The 24,331-nt window shown below is 39.6% G+C and overlaps 1 long non-coding RNA gene across 1 annotated transcript; it reads left to right on the forward strand.

Annotated features, from left to right (window-relative positions):
- Nucleotides 1-14,733, forward strand: LOC131985445 (uncharacterized). Its single transcript, XR_009395633.1, has 3 exons — nt 1-111; nt 9,615-9,720; nt 14,584-14,733. It is a non-coding gene; the product is annotated as an uncharacterized LOC131985445 (long non-coding RNA).
- Nucleotides 14,734-24,331: the final 9,598 nt, after the last annotated feature.

A 24,331-nucleotide genomic window follows, 5' to 3' on the forward strand; every position in this document is an offset into this window, starting at 1 on the left:
TGTGGACAAGAATGAAGGGGAGAAGAAAAAGTTCAAGTTCTTAAAGCTCAAGACGAAGCCGAAGAGTGGCTCTGTCCCCGTGAAGCCGGCTGATGAGACTCAGCAGCTCAGGTATGCTTGCAGAGTTTCGTGACTTTTCAGTGGCCAGTTTTCATGCCTGTGCATGTGTCGCGTCTTCTCATGGAGCAGCAGCAACATTAAGCAGCTTCTAACGCTTAAAAGAGCTCTACAGCTACATATAGCCTGCAGTGTTAACTACCTCATACAGCCTACAGATGCTTTAAATGTATTGCTCTCTTCATAGTAAACGTTTTTAGACACATCATTCATCTACAAACTGTTGACTTTTAGATTGAGTCTTGTTTAGGATGAGACATTTTGACAGTTGCCTTGTAACTCAGATCTCATTACACAGCTGGATGTGCAGAAATGTATCAGCCAATAAAGTATTTAATGAGGTTAATGATAGGTGAAAGGGGTCATTTCCTCCACTATGCCAAATCCATTTCCCTTAGAATTACCGTGACTTTGTAGATGATGGAGTTGATAGAGATTCACATAGCCCACAAGGACATTTCTGTCTAGACAGGACTGTTGAAAGTGGGGACTGTGAAATCAATAACATTCCAGTCCATTATTTCAGTCATTATGTAATTGTGCAAAAGAGCAAATGAAATATGGAGAAAGTTAATATCCTTCAGTTCTTTCAAAGTTTGCAGTATTCTTCAGGGACATGCAGTAAAAAGCTAATCACACATTTAGAAAAGAAAAACATATTGAAGCTATAGCAATATTAGGCATGTACTTGATGACTGAATGCATGACTGAATATCTAGTGTTTTTCATCATTTGAGGGGACCAACTAAAACTCTTGTTATTCCAATCATGGTATTTAAACTAAACAACTAATCGTTTAATTTACTTTGAATTAGTGCATAATCTGCTAATGATTTAGAAGCAGGGTGCTCAAACTTTTGATGACTGAATGCCAATTTAATGAGGCAGCGAAAGATTCTGAGCCAGTTTACTGCAATTTTGTGAGCTACCATATTCTGTAACACGCCTGTGTTCAGCTTCACCACTATTCACAAGATTTTTTAAAGACTGTTTGGCAGATAAAACTTGCTAACAATTTTAAACATTAGGTTTGTGTTCACTAGTTAATTTGTCTTTAGATTTGTGGCATTTAACATTTAATTGCTTGAGCACCAAATTCACTTGTTTGCAGACAAGGTCGCTTGCTTTATTTGTCTTCTGAGGTCAGATGAAGTAAGACAGTAAGACATGAAAACTCCTTTTCTTCTCAACTATACATCGTTTTATGTGTGGTGGCTTCTCTATCTAACTTCAACTGTAAACTCCCAAGTTGTCCATAAAGGTCTCTAACTTCAGCCAGCAGAACTCGGTCATAAGGTACCACTAGATGTAAGCTTTTGAAAGTCAGGTATTGAAATGGACCACAGTTTTAGAATAATAAAGTTGTCATGTTCTAGGGCCACACAAAATGTTTCTGAGGGAAGCAATTGGCCTGCAGGTAGCACTTGACTACTATGAACTATGATTTAAAAGCACAATGAGCTGGATTTTCCCATTGGCGTTTGCAAACACAACATTCAAAGTTGGCCACTTGACTACCAGAAGTGCTTGTCTCCTGACTGCGGTGCTCACCAGCAGGTAAAAGCCCAAATTAATTCTCATTTTTGAATGAGCTTTGTCTGCTTGGCGTTTCACCTCGTATTTGTGTTACTTTTTGCACTGTGTGCTTATCATTTGGCACGTGTACGCTTCCAATTTATTGAGTGGCCAGTGCCCAGAAATGTCCTGAACACAGAAAAATTAAAAGAAAAGAGAAAATACGGGAAAAGACTGGGTCTCTGCACATACAGACAGTCCCTAGTGATGAGTGAGAAGTAATATTTTGGTTTCATTTTTTCTGACGTCATTTTAAAAATAGTGTTAGCTGGGCAAAACAAGCAACTTTGAGTGTGGGGAAACCTTGTTGATCACCTTTCACTATGACATTTTAAAAACCACATAGATGATTAACTGAGAAAACAGTTGACAGACCATTTGCAAAATATAATTATCTGACATGCTAATCTTATTTAAATGTAATTGTAAACAAAAAAGGCTGATACAATTATCTATTAACAGTAAAAAAGGTTCAAGAAACATCAAAAAGATGCAAGATAGAAGACGGATCCCTCAAATTAAACCATCCGTATTTTTAGTCGTGAAGATTTAGGCATTTCTGCCTCAGGCAGACCGTTTTACAGCTGAGCAATAAATGATTGTGAACAGAGCCAGAAACAACATATGCTAGACAGCGATGTAGACTGTACACAATACATGCTCCTTGACAAACATTATTATTGACTTATGATGCCTAAAGAGGAGGATCAGTGTTTCTGATAAGTGTCAATATAATCCTCTTGGCAGATAGGTATGTCCAACAGTTCAAACCAGTGGGTTGCTTTAGTTGACACACATAATCAATATTTTTGCTTTCAAAATGTGTTAACGTTTTAATTCCTGGTAATATATAGCATTACAGATATTAGATACAGACACTACATTCTGATAAAATCAGGCAGCAGAATGTAACACAATATCTCTGTGAGCCTCTCCATTTTCACCACTTGTAGCTTGGATAAAGAAAAAACACCAGGGCAATGTGGGTGTAGCTGTCAAGTGCAACCCCACCCTGCAGACACAGAGGCATCTTGTACACTGCTGTTTGCTGCATCATACATGCACATAGAACACTTTTAAAAGTTGGTTTTGAAGTGTCCGGCACTTTCAACTTCACCGTAGCCAGCGGCCTGAAATGTTTACAAAGTAGAGACACAGTGCTCTGTTTGAACACAATATACTATAAGCAAAGGGGTGTGAAGATACACACGGGTGAGGCGGTGGTGGAGCCACAAGTCACATGACGGTACAATGTAATCATGTTGTTCATGTGGTTGTAGACCCAACAGAGTGACAGCTTGTGTTTGCACAGGGAAAAAAATAAATGATGGGCTGACACCACGAGAACCGCCTGAGCACACAAGAGCTGCACACAGAGGTTGCATAAGGGTAAAGTTTAACAGTGTACACAATAGTTTAAAAAATAAATAGTAGAAAACATGCAAGCTTCATGTTAAAGGCACAGTTCAGTCCCAAACATGTTTTTTTCTCTTACAAGTTTTCTCAATCTAGGTTGTTTGGTGTGAGCTGGGTTAGCTCAAGGTGCCAAAAACCGAACATCCTGAATGAAGGTCTGTGGATTATCTTAAGTAACATGGAAAGAGATGTTTTTCAAATGGATTTTTAGGACCACAAGCAAATACGTTCTTATGTTTTTGATGAACAGTGACTTGAACGCATTTTTTTTAAACTAATGAATGACCGTGTTAACTTGTGACTCAGCCTCATGCACCAGGTTTGCTCTTAATAATGGTAGCTGTTTAAAACATGAACAAGTAGTTACCCTTAAAAAAAACCTTCATACTTACTTTAATTAATTTCAAACCCATAACATTACTCATCCATGGCTGAAAGTCACCAGTCACTTATTAAACTTAACACCGGTACTGCCAGTGAAACCAGTTCATATGAATATTTGAAGGAGGTTTATGAACATATCAGTACAAATTCCAAAATGTTTATGCAGATTGTGCCCGCTGGGTCTGAAAAAAGTCAGTCACATGTTTTTGCTAATTTATGACATTTTAAAGACCAAATAATTGATCAACTGAGATAATAATTGACAGACCAATTGAAAAATAATATTTGGTGCCATGCTAATCTTATTTAAAAGGAATTGCAAACAAAAAAGGCTGGCTACTCTTATCTATAACTGGTAGAAAAGGTTCAAGAAACAGTAAAAAGATGCAAGATTCAAGACGGATCTCTCAAATTAAGCTGTCTGTACTTTTAGTCATGAAGTTTTAGGCATTACGGCCTAAGGTAGCCTGTTTTACAGCTGAGAAATAAATTATTGTAAACCGAGCCAAATTCCAACATTTTTATGTAAATTGTGCCCATTGGGTCTGAAAAAACAAGTCAGTCACGTTTGCAAGAAAAAGCATAAGCACAAAAAATAGTACTTGTATAATCTATGTGACCTTCTATTAGAGTGACAATTCCAGTGTGTGGATGCATCCCTTCATTGTTGCCGTTTTAGATGAATGTCCTAGATTAGAGTTAAATCCAGACATATACAAAATCTGTTTTTGTTGTTAGTTAGGGATTTGGTTTTAATCCACGTCCAGGGTTTTATCTGACAAAGACTTGAGGATTTCAGGGTCTTAGAAATACATCTTTAAGTTATTTTGTTTGTTTTGCCTCCACAGCATTTCATACAGTTCAAGGAGACGTCAAAGTCATATTGAACTTACTTGAAACTTTAAGCCCTGCTGTAGCAAATGACAGATGATTCAAGTTGGGTTTTCACACCAGTCTAACACACCCAGAGTTTTAGTATGTGGTGTGGTTTGTCAGGCTTACGAGTAGAGTTGTGGATAAAAAGAGGTACTGTAGAGAAACCTGCCGCTCCACATGCCTATCAGCTTGTCATAGAACTACCGGTCAATTACAACACAAATGCACACACATACACCATCATTGTGCCGAAGGATACATCGGCAACATCTTAGTCACTGTTGGAGCTAAGATGTCTCAGCTCAGCTGGGTTTAAATACTTTACATTATTCAGAATAGATCCAGGTCATAATGAGTCACTGTGGTTACATAAAGTGAGTCTGCTGCACACCTCTCAGTAGAAATACTTGATCAGTCTTAGACATGTTTAATGAAGCAGAGTGAACTGTTATTGTTAGCTAGCCTACACTGTCAGTGGACATGAGTTGAAGTACATGGAAACAGATATCTGTTACTTTTAAGTGGGACAGCTACCCTGTTTTGTTTTTTGTTTGTTACATGAGTGTGTTAAATGATATAGTATTAATTTGTTAACTGGCAGAAAATTAAAGGGAAACGCCACTGAATTTACAGATCAAAGTCTGTTTAAAAGTCTACACACTACAGAAGGTTGGATGATGTCTACCATATTGACATATGACGATATATCCATAGTGAAACATCCCAACGGACTATGTTATCATTTCTTAGTGTCCACCTTCAGTTGCACTTGCAAAATCAAAACGAACATCATTGATAAATCAGAATATGTACTTTTTAAACATGCAATAAATGCCACTAGTGCCACTGCAAATTCGCGCTCCGGTGATAGTAGAGGTGCTTTTTAATCACATGATTTGGCTTTGTGGATGGTGACATCATCAATCTGCCCAACCCTAACACTACATCTGTGAAATAAATGTGGTTTAAAGATATTTGTGGCTCCAGAGGAAGCCTGAAACTTCAGACACATTTATCTCACAATGTATTTGTTGTTGCAAAATAGTTGGATGTAAACATCATTTTTAGAAGACAGATCAACTCAGCAGGGCATTTTACAGGATAAGAATAAACTTTTCGGTGCACTCACATTGACTGGTTGAAAATACCCTTAAATATTTTGACTTTTCTCGACTGTCACTGCCACAGTTGTGTCCAAGTGGCAAGCTCCAGATCTAAAAAGTAAAGCTAATGTTAAAGTGCGAGCAGGGGATGGCTCCACTTGGTAGTCAGATTGTATTTAAGTAAATGAGAGAATTACCCTAAAGTTTCCTCATGAGTTTATGGATATCTATTTTTGTCTTCAATATGACACGATGAATAATGGATGCACCTTGCTGATCAAGCTCAAGTTAACTTCTTTTTACAGTCTATGGGCCCAGCCAATTTAAACATAAAGGAGAGTTAAATCAATAACCCTAAGTAACCTGCTGCTTTCCAAGTATTAAACCAATGTGTTGCAATACTACAGAAGTCCTAGACTGCATTAAGGTTCCTGCTTCACTTCTTTAGCTCTTTTGCATGTTTCTCTGGAATTTTTCCTTAGATGTTTTTTGACTCCTGTCTGGCCATTATTGACAGGTCAGGTCAAAGAGCAGTAGAGGAATTCCTACAGCTGCATTTGTGAAGTTTGACATAGATATGTCAGTGAAAACAATGGCAGACCTCAGGTAGTAAAATGATGATATTACTGTTAATTTTCTATCTGTTCTGTTGGGTCTATTGTTCTTGGTTGAATAAGGGTATTGACTCCAGATGACACCACAACCCTAAAAATGCCTGATTACATCACTGCATATCAGTTAGAAAAAAAACATAGATTTCCCTTTTTTTCAGTAAAGGAATGACTTCTGTCTCTGCAAACAGTTTTTTGTCAATCACTGACATACTATAGCCTGGCTAACACCAGACAAATCTCAAATGAGATGTGGTCTGGGAACCAGCCGCTCATTTCTCCGTAGAGGAGGTGTGGTTTACGATCCTCCGGAGCCGTTTATTGGGCGCTTAGAATGTCTATCAAAAGGGTCTGTAGGTAGCTCTTAGCCAATCAGATCAGTTATACCAGATGAGGTAGTAGAACAACAGAGATGGATGTTTGTTGTGTGTGTGTCTGTGAGAGAGTGTTGCTTGTTGCGTTGCTTCTCCAGTTCTTGCTTTCTGCAAGATTTATTTTCACGCTTTATTCCCTCTCATGTCATTCAGCCACACACATCCACTGATTTTATGGGCAATAAACAAGCTGCTGCGGGTCTCTCGGCGGCTCCGCTGTCCCCCGGCTCGTAGCGAGATCACCGCCGTTACGCTAGCGCCGGTGATTAGGGCCGCTAGCGGCGCTAATAGTCCCGCTACCGGTGATCTCGCTACGAGCCGGGGGACAGCGGAGCCGGGGGACAGCGGAGCCGGCGAGAGACCTTTCGCCTTTCAACTTTCGCTCTAAACTATTTAAAACACCATCTACAGCTAAAGAGAGTTTCGCGTCTGCAGCAGCCATGTTGGATCCGTAAGAAAACTACAAGCTTCCAAGTGCCAAGTAGTACGCGTCATCGTCTTGCCGTCCCTCCCCGCTCTGTGATTGGATCCCTAAAACAGGGCTTAGAAAGCTTCCTGGTTTCCAGACCGTCTGGAGGTTCGAAATTAAATTTGAGCGCGCAAGGCAGTCTGGGTATACCCAGGCTAGACATACTATTGAATTTAACCAATTATCTTTCATGATTCTCTATGGAGAAAGAAGCAATATCAATCTGCCTTTTGCCCTGTATTGATCTATTTAAGGTGAAGTCAGTAATGGACTGTGAAGAGTCCCAACATCACTTAGTTGTTGGTCAGAAAGTGATAACTGTGTGCTCTGAACAATGAAAAGTGTAGTTAAACATTAACCTTAAAACATCTCTTTCAGGCAAGAACGCAAGTGGTGATTACAGTCGATGTGAGAATACAGAAACGCATAATAGCAACATAGTGATGCTGAAATCCTTTAATTAAGATACATTTATCTTCCAATTATACGGCCATTGTGTGGCTAAGCAGTTGTGACACACTTTTCCTAAACAGACTGTAATGAGTCTACATGGCCTACATAGTTGTCTGTCATCTCTCTGAGGTCCTGTATGTCTCACACGCTGAATGTGCCAACATGCATAGCCATGCCCACAAAGACCAACAAAGACTGTTTGAGCTGGTGAAAGGAAATGGAGAATGGAGTTGGCTTCCCATAACTAATTTTTGTTTTGATATTTCAGTAAGATGTCATGCAACGGGACTTTACAGGAAGCTTGTTTAACGTATTGTGTCCTGAGAGTAAATATGAAGCTGTGACCGTAAAGTTAGCTTAGCTTAGCATAAAGACTTGAAACAGGGAGAAATAGCTGGCAATGCCAAAGTCAACACATTCAAGCTTACCAGCTTTAGAGGTCCTGGTAGGTAGATTGTGCTACATTTGGACAGAGCAGGGCTAGCTGTCTCCTGTCTTTATGCTAGGCTAACCAGTTGCTGACTCCAGCTACATATTAACCATGCAGACAGGAATGTGAATATGCATCTTTCTAAACATCACAAACTGTTCCTGTAAGGTGACCAACCTATGGGCTGTTTTAGTCCATCTGCATACAGAAATCTTGTGGTTTTGCTGTAGCAAGTGTCGGCCAGTTTGTAGATACTGATGCAAATGTGTAAGTTTCACTGCTGGAGGCCTCACTTTAGTTTCCCCCCTCCTGCTCTCTCTATCACTCTTGTTCTTATGAAAACAAACATTTTCCTGCACAGCCAGAAAGTAAAGAAGCCACTTTCATCTGTCAGTTACATCCTGCTGCACTTCATCCAAATCAAAATTCCCCTTTTCAGAATGACAGGTGTTAGTGTTGAAAGTTCACAGAGTGAAAGGCTTATCATGTTTCTTGTTTTTTATGTAAACACACATCACCTAGGGACAAAGATATGACTCATCCTCTTATCTCTGCACATCTTGTCTGACCCCCAAACCGCTTATTGTCGCTCACACTGAGGTTCTAAATTATTGAATTTGATTGATGCCCTCTCTTGCGCATGAATAAAGATAAATGCACAACATTTTGTAGTTGTTTAAACATAGATGATTGTGCATATGTGAGTGTGTTTGGATTGTCTTTTTAGCATGTATTTGTGTCCATGCAAGCCTGTCTTTTTACATAAAAAACAACCCCCAACTGTTGAGGCTACATTAGGCTTTTAAAGGCGGAGCTGCACGACAGCAAGTGCTGTGCATGTTTGCTGTGTGCACACTTGGGAATATGCATGCAAGAGACAGTGGTCCATAAATTTTGCCGCTGCTACTTGTGTTTACTTGTCATTTGGCTTCCTGTTTCACCTAGTTGTGCAAAGGAAAACAGCCTTTGTGTATAAAGCACCCTTTGTATCATCTCTTTGATGCGATGACAGCTCATGATTGTCGACGGAGAGTCTCTGTTGACTCTGAAGCCCCTGCAGCCTCACACTGACGCAACGTCCCAGGGCACGAGCTGTAAACAATTCTGACTGCACGAAGCTTGTTGTTTGACAACAAAGTGGACAAAAAATGTGTTATGTTAATTAAATAATCTTAATTGGGCTCATAGCTACCAATTTCTAATTTTAGTTGACGGTTAATGTAGCTACCAAGCAAGTTTTTATCTTAATTGACTTTATCCTGATGGCATAATTAGCCTTTGTTCTTTATAAAAGTCCTACTTAACATGAAACACATGTTGTAAGAAACACAAACTCACTCTCTGCTTAGCCGGTTCCATTCAGCATTCCCTAAGCAGTGATTCACAACTTTATTTTGCCAGGCAGCATATTTTCTCTCTTTTTAAGCACTGCTGATACTGAACAAACAGGGTTATATATATGTATGTTGTCTCATGCACAACCTCATTGCAGCATTATACGGGCCTGGACATGGACCAAAAAAATGTCTCATTCATTGCCAACCAAATGATCAAACATTGTTCATACCAACATTGACAGAAATGTATAATTGTACTTTATATTAACTCGTTAATACATCATAAAAGGTCGTCTCTACTCACATAATTATTCACAAAGCATCAGATGTTTAACCAAACAGTGCTTCAACGCTCACATTATAAAATAAAATCTGCTGTTGTAAACATTCTAAAATACAATTTAATCTGATATACTTTCAGTTAGTATTGACTCCACTAATTTCATTTTTTTTACTTTTTACTCCTCAGTACTGCTGATCCCAGTAAACCTGCTGAGGATGGAGAGGCCTGGGCTGACAACCTTGCTGTAGAGAACAAGAGGTTTTCTTTCTACGGCACCTCACCCAGGTCAAAGGTCAGTTCAGCTGTTCTCACTGTTTTTCAGTCAAGCAAGAATGATTTTTGACTGCATAATGTTTGTCTGTTTGGGTTTTTAAAGTGGTATGCACACAAGGCTATACATGCACATTTACAATAGCATCACATCTCCCAGTTTGGTGGAACCTAACATTAGTAATTACTTACATAAATGTATTTTCTATTCATAGACTGGAAATATGAATCTAGTCTTGTGACGTTCCTGATAGGTTTCTAAAGAGCTGATGGGAAGCTTAGTGTAGTGGCTCTGCCTGTCGCAGTCCTGGCAGTGACTCCTGACTCCTCCTAACTCCCTGTTTATCTAAAAATGCGGAAAGAATTGGAGCTTGGGGGAAGCTGAGGCCTGCCGAATCAAGCCTGGTCGCTAAACCTGCAACCCGTAATGGCAGCCACCCATTGCATGACTTGGCTTTTTAACATGGGGGTGTATTGGGTAGACACTTTTGGAGGTGCCCATTGGAGAAATGGGCACCTCAACATAATAAAAATATATGTCAATTTTCTATTAAAACATGTTGTGACGCGATATTCATGGGTTTGCAAGAAAAGTTCGACTTTAAGTGTGAAAATGTGCTGCAGACATTCAGACGGTTTCAGACATTTCCCAAGAGATCAACAAGATAAACTCCTAAAAAAAACCTTACTTTCAAGGAAAAAAGGTAGAAACCTTAGCAGGGGCCGCTTCAAGGTGGATCCGCCTTCCTCTAATGGCTTGGGATGCAACCCTAGCCCTGTTCTACCATTAAACATGCTGTGAAAACCCATAAACAGTGGCACCAATACTGTCAAAGCTGAATCCAAACATGTTTCATTTTCATTATAAACCTTCAGCAACTGCACCAGGAGAAGGAAGCCTAAAAATATCAAGGTCACGCAGCTTTGTTTGCACCATGCTTCTACGATACAAGTGAATCAGCCCCCTGGCAAAACATTTCAACAGTTTTTATTACACTTTCGTTTACTGCTTGTCAACACTCTCATGTGACAGTCTGCGATCTGTTGTGGTTTAAAGCAGGTAGTTCTGCATATATATTGTATTTTTCCTTTTCCATAAACTTGCAAATTCAATGTGTCTATATGTAGCATGTAGCAGGTATGTAAGATGATCATTATTTTAATTCAAAGTGACTGTAAAGATGCTAAGCCATTTTTTTGTGTGACACGTAGAGAGAAATACATTTGTGATATGCAAAATAGGTTTAGTCATCCTGGGGATCATCATCCATTAATAAAATATGACCTTATAATTACACTGGAGAATTATGACCTCAATTATAAGGGATGAAAATATGTCAACTGTTCAGTCAAGCTCAAAAGATGATGGCCAGTTGCCAAACTGGTAACCAGTTTGCTTTGCCCTGCCCTGAAATTAACGCATTTACTGTATTACTAATTTCCTCATCAGTTGATAGCCCTGCCATAGCTTGATTAATTTCTCTCATAGAAATTATGAATGGTTAATATCTGTACATCTGTACATCCTTCCGTCCGCCTAGCCCAATACAATAAAAGTGAAAAGTTCGCCATAACTCAAGGTTATATGCGAACATGCTAGTTATGACAAAATATCACACATAAATGATGACATGATGACATCTTATATCAATAAGATCAAAAGTCAACAAAAACACTTTACTGGAAATTATTTAACACCATTACTCACTGAAAGTTTTCACCGGAAATTCAGGTTTAAACTCTACATCCTTTTTTATATTGAGACAAGGTGAAATTTTTACTCTGGATATGAGTGAAACAACACCTGAATTCTGAAAACTTTCTTGCTCTGCTGCCTGGGAGGATAACAGGGTTACACTCAGTTGTAAGTTGATATATTCGTCCCTATGGCAATAAATGTCAGGTGCAAGTTTAAATTAAAATCCTCAAATTGCTTTTGCCTCACAGTCGTTTCACGTTCAAAATAACTTAGGGGAAAATATCGATTTTTTTTTTTTTTATGTTGGTAAAAGTATTTAATTGTGGCACTTATAAAATATGTTCTCATCCATACATGCAAGCATACATTGTTTAAACTCTCAATAAGGCAGAAAATCATTCTCACTGTGTTTTTTTTAAGAGGCTGAGACGTGAGCTAATGTTATGCAGAGCCTCAGTCCTATTTTATAGTCCCTATAGTCAATACACATATTGTTTTGCTCTCAGACATCAGACAGGCCTGCAGGTATTCTCCCAGCAATTCAAAAATATTAAAACCTGTCTGAACAAGAATATCCTAGGGGGTACAACTGTGTTTGTGAAAGTTGACTGAAACAGCCCCCTGTTAGGTGACATCATAACGGTACCTGCATTCCACCTACGGTTCATAAAAGGGTACTGCTTACATAATCATGGCCCCCTTTCACTCACAATCACACACTTACAGGTATGTCTAATGTGCACTGTGCAAATAAGCACAATCTTTATTATATTATGTTATTTATCCATTGTCATTATTTAATTTACACAGACTTAATAACCACACTTAAAATCTCAATTGAGTTACACCCACAAACAAGATACAACTGCCTGCCGGTGACAAACATGCAGAACTACTCTAGAGGGCACCATACCTAAAAAAAATACACATAGCACATAGCACAGTATGTGCACACAATCTGCTCAGATTTCAAGTTACTTGTGATCATTGCAAACATTATGTCCACAATGTTGTGGTTTGATTTTTATCTCCATTTGGCTGCATTTACTCTGTTGTTTCCCATGTATGTCTGCTCTCAATATGATTGAGTCAGACAGAGAAACAGGAGAAACACACCAAATACTTTTTATTCCCTCCAGAAGAGGGCGCCATTGCTTTACTAAACAGCAGCAATGTGGTGAAGCTGTATTCTCATCTGGCTGCTTTGAGGCTTGCAGGACAGGTGGTGCTGAAGAATCATTTCAGTAAAGTTAGTATCTAAATGAGTAAGTTTTTGAGTTCAGGATATGAGCAGGAAATCTAGGAGGTGAATGTTTATATGAGTGCTCAGTATAAGGTGTGAATGTGTTTAGGACATTTCAGCTCTCTAAATAGAATTGATACACTTAAAAAAAAGAACTTAAAGATTTTAAAACTTAAATTTTGTTGTGATGACTATGTTATTATTCATGGCAAATGCCTGGGTTTGATATTCACCAGCGGACCAGAACATCAGATACCTTATCAGAACTTTGCAATGAGGAAAGAAATCTTTTGTGGACAATTTTCATGAAAACAAAAAGACTACAAAGACACATTTAAAGACTACAATTGTCAAAAAAGAAGTATGCAAAAACACCTATCTTTTTATTAAATCCATTTGTTGCCAAAGACTAAATGTAATGTTTAATTTAGTCACATTTGTCTAAAGGCTCGCTAGACTTTTTTGCTAATTCTTCACACAATTTCACATTTTTTGGTCAATATGTCATCCTAGAAATGACTGTTATAAATTATATTATTGTATTTTTCAGACAATGTTATTTAATGCCACTGATGTAATGTTAATATAATAGCCTATTAATGAATGTTAAAAAAGGTCAATATTGTAATTTGACAGGCCTAGGCGAGCCCTTAGAATACTTCCATCAAACAAAATAAAATATTTCAGTTAGGGTTAAACAACAAATGGGTTAACTCGACATGCATTTACTGGTTATGAAAATTAGTGTTTCACTCAATGCTTCATATTTCTTATTTGAAAAAGGTAATTTGAAATTTATGTTCATTGAAGATAGGATTCACAGCGATGAACAGGTCTTGTGTGCTGATGCACTGGCATATTAATGTTCTAGACTTTAGATGTCTCAAACACAGCAGAGTTAACCTGTCCAGCCTCTGAAGCCTCAGCCTCTACTGTGATGGTTGTCTTTGCTTCGCATACTTTAAACACCATCACAGAGGAAAGAATTTGACGGGCACACCCAAGTAAAAAACGCGGCTGATGGCAGTGACAGACAGCCATGTGTTCCATTCTCCTTTGTCATCGCTTCTTAAGAAAAACATGTGCACATAATCACCACAATAGCATCACCTTTACCTTTGCAATCAGTGTTTTCCCTGTGGGAGCACGCTTTTGTGTGTCTTAAAAAAATATCTGATAAGAATACCTGGGTCATTGTCAGTGCTCGCCGGAAACGCTTCTGAGATAATCTTAAACGTTTGTCATCCTTTGAGATTTACACTTTTCTAATTAATTCAAGCAACATATTTTATATTTTTGTAACAAAAATGGCATGGCGTTGTCGATTATGATTTACACTTCAAAATATATGTACCCAAAGTGAGTGGTCAAAAATATTTGGGGACTCACTGGCTACAGATGTTATTTGCTGTAAATAGATGATATACTGTGGGCTACTCGTAACACTATACTAGAATAATAGAAAAGGACAGGAAATTGTATTTTTTTTTCTTTTATTTTCCCCAAACCCTCCAACAGATAGTATTTGAGCCAGCAGCTACCAGGTTTAGCAGATCATGTTCTACTAGTCTTTCATTTCTTTCAGGGTGGAGCCGCTTAAACTGCTTGGAATGAAGTTAGGGTGTCAACTCTTTTCGAGTTTACAAGTGTGAGGAATAATTCTTCATTGTGCAATAAAAGAGGCAGCATTTGGAGGTTTTTAATTACTCTTGGCAAATCTTTAAAATTGTTAAGAGGTAGGCTATGTTAGGTATGTTGGGTATGTATTTTTCCAGTTTATATAATGGGCAGACCAGTGGAGCAGAGGTTAGCCCTGTTGCCTCACAGTAAATGGGGGTTTGAACCAGATGCTTTTAGAAACATGTTATGGAGATTGTATTGAGAGTTCATATTTATCTTGAAATTCTCCCTCTCCCCCTCCATCCCTCCCTCTTCCCTCTCAGGGCAAAGAACTGAGCTACTCAGAGTTGGACCTCCGTAAGCCTAAAAGGTTTGCCACCTTTTCCTTTGGTTTTAAAAAGAGGAAGAAGAATGATGAAGAGAATGTCTCTAAGAGTACTTTCGGCCTTCACAGCACTGACATTGAAGAGCAAGAGGAGGTAATCATATCAACTGAATGTTATTTTCCTATATAGCTATGTGATCGTATTGTTTTGTCTGACTTATCCATGTCCCCAGTTTGTCAGTTTTGCCAGTTTCATGTATTAACATTATATTTGTGTAATTATCTAAATTACCATTGCAAGGTTTGCCATGAAAAATGTGACACTGTGGAAGGGGTCGCTTGTGAGTTTTAACTCGTTTTGCCACCAGATAATGCTTAACTCTGTGGCTTAATTGTAATGATAAAAGAGAGGTACAAACTGGGGCTTATTTGTCTTTGTCTACAAATGCAAATTCTGTAAATCATTATCTTCTAGACTCCGTCGGACCTCAGTCAGATGGAGTTGGATCAGGATAATACGAAGACGGTGTTCAGCATGTCTCAACCCGAGCTTGACACCAGCGAGAAATTTGACATCCCCTCTCCTCCCCCTGTGGCCACAAACCAGTCAGAGTCATATTTTACTATCCAAAGCCAATCACAGTCATCTGTCGGCAATAACACCCAACCAGAAGCAATGGAGCCTCTGACGAATGACTCCAATCTTTGTGACGTACACGAGGAACCGCAGAAAGCACCGATTGCTACCATCCCTGAGCTGCAGCTGGACTCATCAGAGGAGAAAGAGAACATTCCTGTTCATATCAACTCCAATCCATCTGCCTCCATTACAGAAACCACCGTTGCTAATGAGAGTGTACCTAGCCTTCCAGCTAGCCAGCCTCCAACCATGCTTGACACCTCAGATCACAAAGCAGCAGTTGCTGACTCTGTCTCCACAAACGGCCAGTGTGATGATGACATCCTCCAGCAGACTCAGACAAAAACAGAAATCTCTCTTACTGAATCCACCCGAATAGGAGACTCACTTCATCAACCTGATGCCTCTGACACAGCTGACAGTGTCGACTCCAACGCAATTACAAAGTCAACCCCTCAAACTGACAACTCAGCTCTCAACTCAACCTCGGCTGTTAGCAGTAAGAAGAGTACTCGTCCTGCCAGTCTAGTTTATGGAGAGTTGTATGACTCACTTTTCCCCCAGAGTTTTACCTCTGAGGTATTGTCATCCCTCTCAAACCCGCCGCTACAAATCCATACCGAGACAACACACCTTAACACCAAATCTGAACCTGTCATGGTTAAAACTCGTACAGTGGAAGACCATGTTGATGGTTATACTATCATAAACTCCACCATCAGTGAGAGAAACGTGATTTCTTCTAGCAAGATCTCCAAACTGTCATCCCTCTCAAACACGCCACCTCAAATCCATACCCAGACAAGGAGCGTTAACACCAAATCTGAACCTGTCATGGTTAAAACCCACACCGAACGTAATGTTCTATACTCTCCACAGTCAACTTCACAGGAGTTTGACTATTCTGCTCGTACAGTGGACACTGTAGATCGTTATACTAGCATAAACTCCACCATCAGCGAGAGAAATGTGATGTCCTCTAGTGAGAGCTCCAAATTGTCATCCCTCTCAGACCCGGCGCCTCAAATCCATACCGAGATAAGACGCCTTAATACCAAATCTGAACCTGTCATGGTGAAAACCCACAGTGAATGTCGCACAGAACGTAATGTTCTATACTCTCCACAGTCACGTTCACAGATGTTTGACTCTGTGGCTCATAAAGTGGACACGGTAGATGGTGATACTATTGTAAGCTCCACCATCAGTGAGCGAAACATAATTTCTCCTAGCGAGAGCTCCAAATTGTTATCCCTCTCAGATCAGCCGCCTCAAATCCATACCGAGACAAGACACCTGAACACCAAATCTGAGCCTGTCATGGTTAAAACCCGTACAGAACACAATGTTCTATACTCTCCACAGTCAACTTCACAGGAGTTTGACTCTGCTGCTCGTAAACAGGACACTGTAGATAGTTATACTATTGTAAACTCCACCATCAGCGAGAGAAACATGATTTCTTCTAGCGAGAGCTCCGAATCGTCATCCCTCTCAAACCTGGTGCCTCAAATCCACACAGAGACAAGACATGTGAACACCAAATCTGAACCTGTCATGGTTAAAACCCGTACAGAACGTAATGTTCTATACTCTCCCCAGTCAACTTCACAGGAGTTTGACTTTGCTGCTTGTAAAGAGGACACTATAGACGGCTATACCATCAAAAAGTCCACCATCAGCGAGAGAAACGTGACTTCTTCTAGCGAGAGCTCCGAATTGTCATCCCTCTCAAACCCGGCACCTCAAATCCACACAGAGACAAGACACCTTAACACCAAATCTGAACCTGTCATGGTTAAAACCCACAGTGAATGCCACACAGAACGTAATGTTCTATACTCTCCCCAGTCACGTTCACAAGAGTTTGACTCTACTGCTCGTAGAGTGGACACTGTAGATGGTTATACTATTGTAAACTCCACCATCAGCGAGAGAAACGTGATGTCTTCTAGTGAGAGCTCCAAAGTCACCTCTTACCAAACTTATACTGCTTCTGAGCCTCAAAGAAAGGTAGAAATCTACGACAGATATCTACCTTCCACTCTCAATTCAGGTTCTGAACCAGTTGGCGGTGATAAAATTCCTTACTCAGAGCTGACTCGCTCCCTTTCAGAGATGAAATCAGACAGTTTCAGCCTCGTTCAAGACAATATCAGGTCAGTCCCCATGGTTCAAAGCCCTGCCCCTCCCATTTCTGACTATGTAACATCCCAAGGGGAAGATGCTCAGGTTACTGACTCCAAACAGAGAGTGATCATGGTCAGAGAGTCAGTCACAGACGAGGCGAGCACCGAGCCTCTCAGTCCCTCTCTCTTGCCTGAAAAAGTAAGCTCAGCAAAGGGTCTTAAGTTAAGAATTGAGACAAGAGAGACTGTTTTTGCCCCTTCTGGACCGATGGATGGGTCTGAAGGGCCTCTAAGTCCAGCATATCTGAGCGTAGGATCGGATGATGGCAGTGCTGTGGAGATCTACTACAGTGCTGAAGAGGACAATGCAGAAGAGAGCGGGCATGAAGAGATGTACACAGTGGATGAAAGAGAAGAAAGTAGCTTCGTGGCTGTGGTGAAAGAGGTCGGGCTGCGTGAGCTGTCAAAGCAGGAAGAGATTGCAGCAAGTGAGATAATGGAGAGAGATGAGGGGGAATCTCGGATGGTAATTATTAGAATGCAGAATGAGGAAGGTAACATGGGCAGTGAAGAAGAGAAAAAGGATGTCAACAGTCGGACTGAAGTGCAGCAAGAAGTAGGAGGTCAGAGGTCAGAAGCTCAAGTGCAGGTGTTTGAAGCGTCTGAGTTTCTAGTTGGCAATGATGCAGAGAGTCAGAAGAAAGAAGTAGCAACCCCGGTGTTTCCACAGGTGAAAGAAGAAGAGGGGGAGGAGGTGAGAAAGGAGGAGTTACCGGCCACACCGGTTCAGCAGGTGAACACACTCGTGGTATGCGACATTGCTCCTCCCTCCAGTGAGCCGCATGGGCAGGGGGAGGGGTCAGTGGGAAACCGGACCGAGGAATTGGAAAGAGAAGACCCCCCTAATGGAGAAAAGCAACTCCCAAGCCAAGAGATACAATATCGTTTTCACAAAGACAGTAGGAGTTCTGAATACATACAACCGGCTCCCAGTAACACAAGAGAGGAAGACATGATCACACCCAGATTTACAGAGGCAGAAAAGCAAGTTTCACTAAATGCAGAGGCAGACAAAATAGGTGAAGTGAGCAAAGAAAGCACAGAAACCGGCAGCAGTGACAACACAGCAAGTGCAGTCACAGATACGTCTGCTGGAGTGGAGGTTGTCACGGGCTCTTCGACACACAGCACTGAGCTGCAATCAGATGCCACAGAGATTGAACACAATAGGGCTCCACAGAGTAGTGAGTGGGTGGATACAATTACTCCGAGCGCAGATAGAACCAGGACAGTGCCAGAACAGGTGGCAGTCGAGCTGTCACTTCCGAGCACAGACACACACCATCCTGATCCTGAAGCTGAAGAGACACGACTGGAGACACACGAGCATCCAGCAGAAGAGCAACCCGACCTGAATAAGGGGTAAGTGGAGAATCTTGTCTTCTTTGAAAAAAAAGTTTGAGGCCAGGGCAGCAGGTGTACTGGATTTAAAGAGCAACATAAATTATGTGAAAGAAGAAGTTAACTGTCCTAAACTCTACATTTGCTATCGCTAAAGTTCAAGATTAGGGGGCATTTAGGGAAAGGGCAACAAGAGAGAGTTATGAGCCACAAACTGCAGTCATTTAGGAAATTGCAGGTCTGAAGCTTCTGTGCTGGAATGTGAAATATGTACAATAGCCCGAGGGAAATGTAACATTTGTTGACTTCTTCTTTACGTAAATCAATATACTTGTGCAGCCAAGATGACACACTTTAAATGACTAATCTTAGTTTTCATGCCATGCCGTGTGACCATCTCATAAGGCCCTGAAATGCTGAACATTTCTAACAACAATGGTTAGGCTGCCATGTTTACCAACAAGCATGTCTACATACTTGTTTGGAACACACCCCTTTTCATGGACCAAATGATAAATTATATAACACAGGATCACTGTCACATTCCCTCAGCTCTGCGATCAAATTGATTGATTGAGTGATCCAAGGATCGTGTGCAGGCCAAAGATCACCTGTCTTGATCCACATACATTATAAAGGTAGTTCATATCAATTGTGCAACGCTGAGTTTTCACTCACAGTTCAGAAAGGGTACAGTATTGATTTTTGGGGGTGTAATAACACAGTCAGTTCACAGTCTGATACCATACACAATCGAGGTTCAATACACTCTGCACATTTTTTAACAAATATTAAAAGAGAAAAATGTTGTCACAGTAAGGGTTTCAATGAATGATGCTTATCATCTTTGAATAGTAATTTTTAAATGGTCAATTAATCTTTCACTTATTGTATGAACTATTTAGGCTATAAATATCAGGAAATGGTGACATATGCACATCACAGGTCTTTAGATTGTTTAACAAGCACTCAAATATATTTTGATTACAATAATGCATACTAGAAAACAGAGAAAAGCAGAAAATTTTCAAACGAGAAGCTGAATACTTACTAAAAAAGTAAATTATTTATTTTTTAAGATCAAATGAAAATATTTTTTTTGCAGGTCAAATAATTGATTAAACGATTAGCATGCGCACAATATATAAACATGAAAACATGAAAACCACATTGTTATTTACTGTTAGTGACATGAGTTCAAGCCAACCACAGCTGCTGTTCTTAAAGAATAAACACAGTTTAGCCACATTTTAAGCCTATAGTGGACTGATGTTGATACTTAAAAAATAAATTTGGTAAGAGAATCCCTTCAAAGTCTCATTTTCCATATACAATCTATGATATATATTATATGACCAATTGAGCAATCCATATAAACAGGTTTTATGTACAGGTTGCCCTACTGCATGCTTCCTAGCAATATTCTGTATGTAAGTGCCTTCATCTCTCCAGCCTCCTGTAGTACTACAGTAGCAGAGCCACACAACAAACACGTTTGTCACAGGAAATATTTACAACTTTATCCAAACTTACTCATAGGCTTACAATCCGTTTTTGCGCCACAACATGTCCCAACACATGAAGCATTGGGTCTCTTGCCGGAATGCTAATTTTATTATCATAATGTATAACTTGTTTATGTTTTGGACACGGCACCAGGAAGCTTGAATTCACAGGAACAAGTGACGTCAAATGGAAAAACAATAAGTTTAAGGTTGTGGTTATCTCATATTTGGGAAGTGGCTCTCTTTGGCACAGCAGGACGAGCTGCTGTATTTCTGCAAAGACACGTGTGTTTCCTTGTTTCTACTGGTCGGCTTGGTGTGTGTCAAAAGTGTTAACAGTTGCAAGCATAGACAACGGCTTCCTTTTTTCTAGCAGATGACAGAGAAGATAGATGTCTTAAAAAGATAAGATTTTCAAGGAAAAGGTGGCACATGATGACAGGTGCAGATTAACTGTTACAGCTACAATACAATATGTAAACACAGTAAGAACTTGACAAAGAAAAGCTTCAACTTACCTCGCTCTACTCACATTATAAAGGAATGTATTGGCTTTGCGTGCATCATTAGATGTATACTTTATGAATAGCTACTTTCTGCAGTATTTGAACTGCTGTGTAACAAGTTGTGCAACAGGTGATGTTGCATTTGGTGCTCAAATCACTTATAAATTGCATGTTGGTTTCAGTTATACATAGTATCATCAATGTGTCTTTATTTAAAGTATTCCACCTTGTAGGGGAATATGCTGCATTATATTTTTTTGTATTTATAAATAGTCACAAGATGGCAGCAAAGATGTGTCTTTTACTTGAGTGGGAGGCTGAAAGCCAACACATAGCCATACTAACAGCAAGAAACAGGAGGCGGGGTAGGCTCATTAGATAAGGAGGAAATCCATTGTATAAGTAAAACAAGACTATTTGTTAATGACAAAAAATAATCATGGGAATCACAATAAAGCACCAAATGTAGGTAGTTTCCTAAGCCACAACCTTAATATCTGGCTTTTTAATTATGCATTAAAAGGGTTTTTACATTCAAAATAATGTTCTCTTAAAAAATCTAAAGGGCTAATTTTCTGGAAGTATATACAGGTTAAAGTGAAGGAAATATACAGATTACACCATAGTAAGAGTGAGTATTAACAAAGACGGTGTTGTTCTAGTGCTGTAGGGTTTTTTTTTTAAGTGTGTGCGTGCTTCTATGTTATAATTTTCATAGCTGTGTTTTGTTCTTTTTGGAGTAACTTGCCAACACTTAAAACAACACAGTTTGTGGTGAAAAGGCATGCTGATGCATATTGAAAGATGAAGCAGCCCTACCTGTCTTACAGGGTTCTTAGTGCTGTCATGAGGAGTAACACTGACCATCTAAACAAAAAATGTAGTTTTACTTGTAGTTTTATACTAAGGACCCACCTGTCTGAAGTGTGAAGTAACAAATATTTCCAATCTTAAGAACTGTATGCCAGCTGTTTACTTTCCTTTGTGTTTTTTGTCTCTCTGTACCCAAATATGAGGGAGACACAGGACTCGGGAGATGTTTGGATAAGATCTAAAGTCAGTTGAGCCACTTGTACGTCTTTTGTCAGAACTCTGTCACTGAGCTTTGTCCTTTGTTTTCCTTCCATGTGTGACAGACTGGCTGCTAATGACAGCTTACTTGAAACACAGGTGGAATGACAAACTTGTGGAGTATTCCCTCTGTTGTAAATCTGTGGAAAATCCTACTGCTTGACACCTGTCTTTCACACACTAAAACCTTAAGCCTATCCACCTTAGTCACTTTGGTAGACTGTTCTTTTTTTCTTACACCATTTAACAAGTCACTAAACTGATCAATAGAAATATCCCAATCTTTCATTTTTGATTGTCTCATGTAAGAGTTAGTGTCAAGGTATTGTTGGAGTTTTGACCAACTAAAGACATAAAGACCTTTTTGTAAGTAAAATACCTTTGAAGTGAAGAAGACTTCAGGCTACATCTTTATTATATCTGTATTATATCTCTAAAAAGCACTTCACTTAGAATTGCACTCATAGCACATATAGCAAAATTGATGCAGCAGAACCAGATATATCCTTTTAAAACTGTGTATTCTGTGTGTTTCAACTGGGAAGCCTGAATTTCTGAGTTCCAAGTCGAAAGATTCAAAATGAATATCCCCTGAAGTTGGATTTCCAACTATAAAAGTCAGAGGAACATTACCAGCCCCAACATTAAAATCCAACATAGCTGCTCCATGCATTAACATGTGTGAAACCTGTATTAATATACTGCTTCTCTTCTAATTGTCTCATTAAATCAGTCATGCACAAAGTACTGTCCATCTACATGTTGACACGGTATACAAATACCGTATAGTAATATTCAAGTGGTATTGCAAACAATAGCTAACATGGCTAGAGCAAAGCCCAGTCCCCACACACCAAGAAACAATGGTTTTCCAACTTGTTGCACTGGAATGTGGTTAACTTGTGATGTCAGTAGCTCTGGTTTCCGATTTCCAAACTAAATGGAACACAGAATAATCCCATGCATTCTAACTCCTTTACCTACAATGTAATTTCCTAACAGAGCTACCTTTTTTTCACAAATGTAGTAGTACTCCCCTAAAACCTGTAAACGGTGTTAAGCTGACATGACTACCTGGACTGGATGTTTAAGGATAATGCTTTTGGTTTGAAGACAATGTTTAACAAGCAGTCAAACAAATAATGTTAAACACACGCCACTGGACGCGTTAACAATAGCAGCGGTTTCTTTTAAGAAAGTGATTTATGATGTTTAAGCCACACTTAAACCCGCCTCCTTGAGCTGAGTAAAGCTGCAGGGCTCGCTGATGTTTGAAATTTTACTATATGTCTGGCTGTCAAACAGTCAGTCAGACTACTGGGCTACACTCAGTCAACTATTCTTTAACCTCTTGACTGATACTCTTACTGAGAAAAGGGAGGTTCAATGAGAAAAACAGGCTAGTGGGATGCACATGTAATCTTTTCCAACTCATATATTAAAAGAGAGAGATCGTATTTTTAGATGTACGAACTAAACCAGATCTGAAAGTTTGTTTTCATCCTGTAATTATGGAAGTTAACACATTTTTGCCTTGCAGTCTGTTATGAGTCGGATGTAGCCTGCGTGTGTTGCTTTGCTTGCTTCAGTTCATCCATTTCCACAGAACTCTTACTGGCAATCATTCAAAATCAATATTAATAAAGACTCCACCCTAGAAGCACTGCTCTCCCATGTCAGACGTGTTTTGTTTAGGATTTACTCTAATGTTTCTATGTATTTATTGAAAGAGTAAAATATTCTAATCATCCACTTTGTACATTCACATGGTTGTCATTTTCAGACCTAAGTGTTTGAGAGGGGAGTTTTAAGCAAAAGGAATGTTTTTTAACATTGTTTTTCAGGTAAGGCTTGGTCTACAGTGTTTGTGGTGACTACATTCCACACAGTAGAGTATTTGCAGGATGATAACGAGTGTGAAAGACGTGTATTTGCTGTTAAGAGGAGCAAAACATTTATTAATAAATCATATTGAGGCAGATGTTATTCTTTAATCATCAGAGCAGCATAACCAGACAAGACAGAGAGCTACAAATTATATTATACTCCAACTTAATTGTATGAGACGTGCTCTTTTCATGTGCACATTCATCACTCTGTGTTCTAGTACATATGGTCACAGGGTACCTGCTGAGTCAGGTACATGTTCTGGCAAGTATGTGCACATGGACTTACAATAGTGCTGTATGGGTTTACAGAATGTCCCTGTACATGCAGTTTCTACCAATGTACTGTGAGCGCCTCCGCCTACCTGTCTCTTGAGGTTCAAGTCAGATTGACGTAATTTGCATATTACAGTGAAGTCTTTGAGGACATTTAGGAACACTGCCAGAATTTGCGGTGCCCCCGGTATAGGTGTGGTTCTGTGGTTAGAGCAGCAATGTACTTTGTGTCTTATCCACCTGGGTGATCAAGGGTATGAATTCCACTGGGACTTGGGGGACCTATTTTTTCCCCCTTGCTTAATACCATTTCAGGTTTACAACTTGCATAT

This window comes from Centropristis striata, chromosome 14 (assembly GCF_030273125.1).
Source record: "Centropristis striata isolate RG_2023a ecotype Rhode Island chromosome 14, C.striata_1.0, whole genome shotgun sequence".
In the NCBI taxonomy this organism is placed as follows: Eukaryota; Metazoa; Chordata; class Actinopteri; order Perciformes; family Serranidae; genus Centropristis; species Centropristis striata.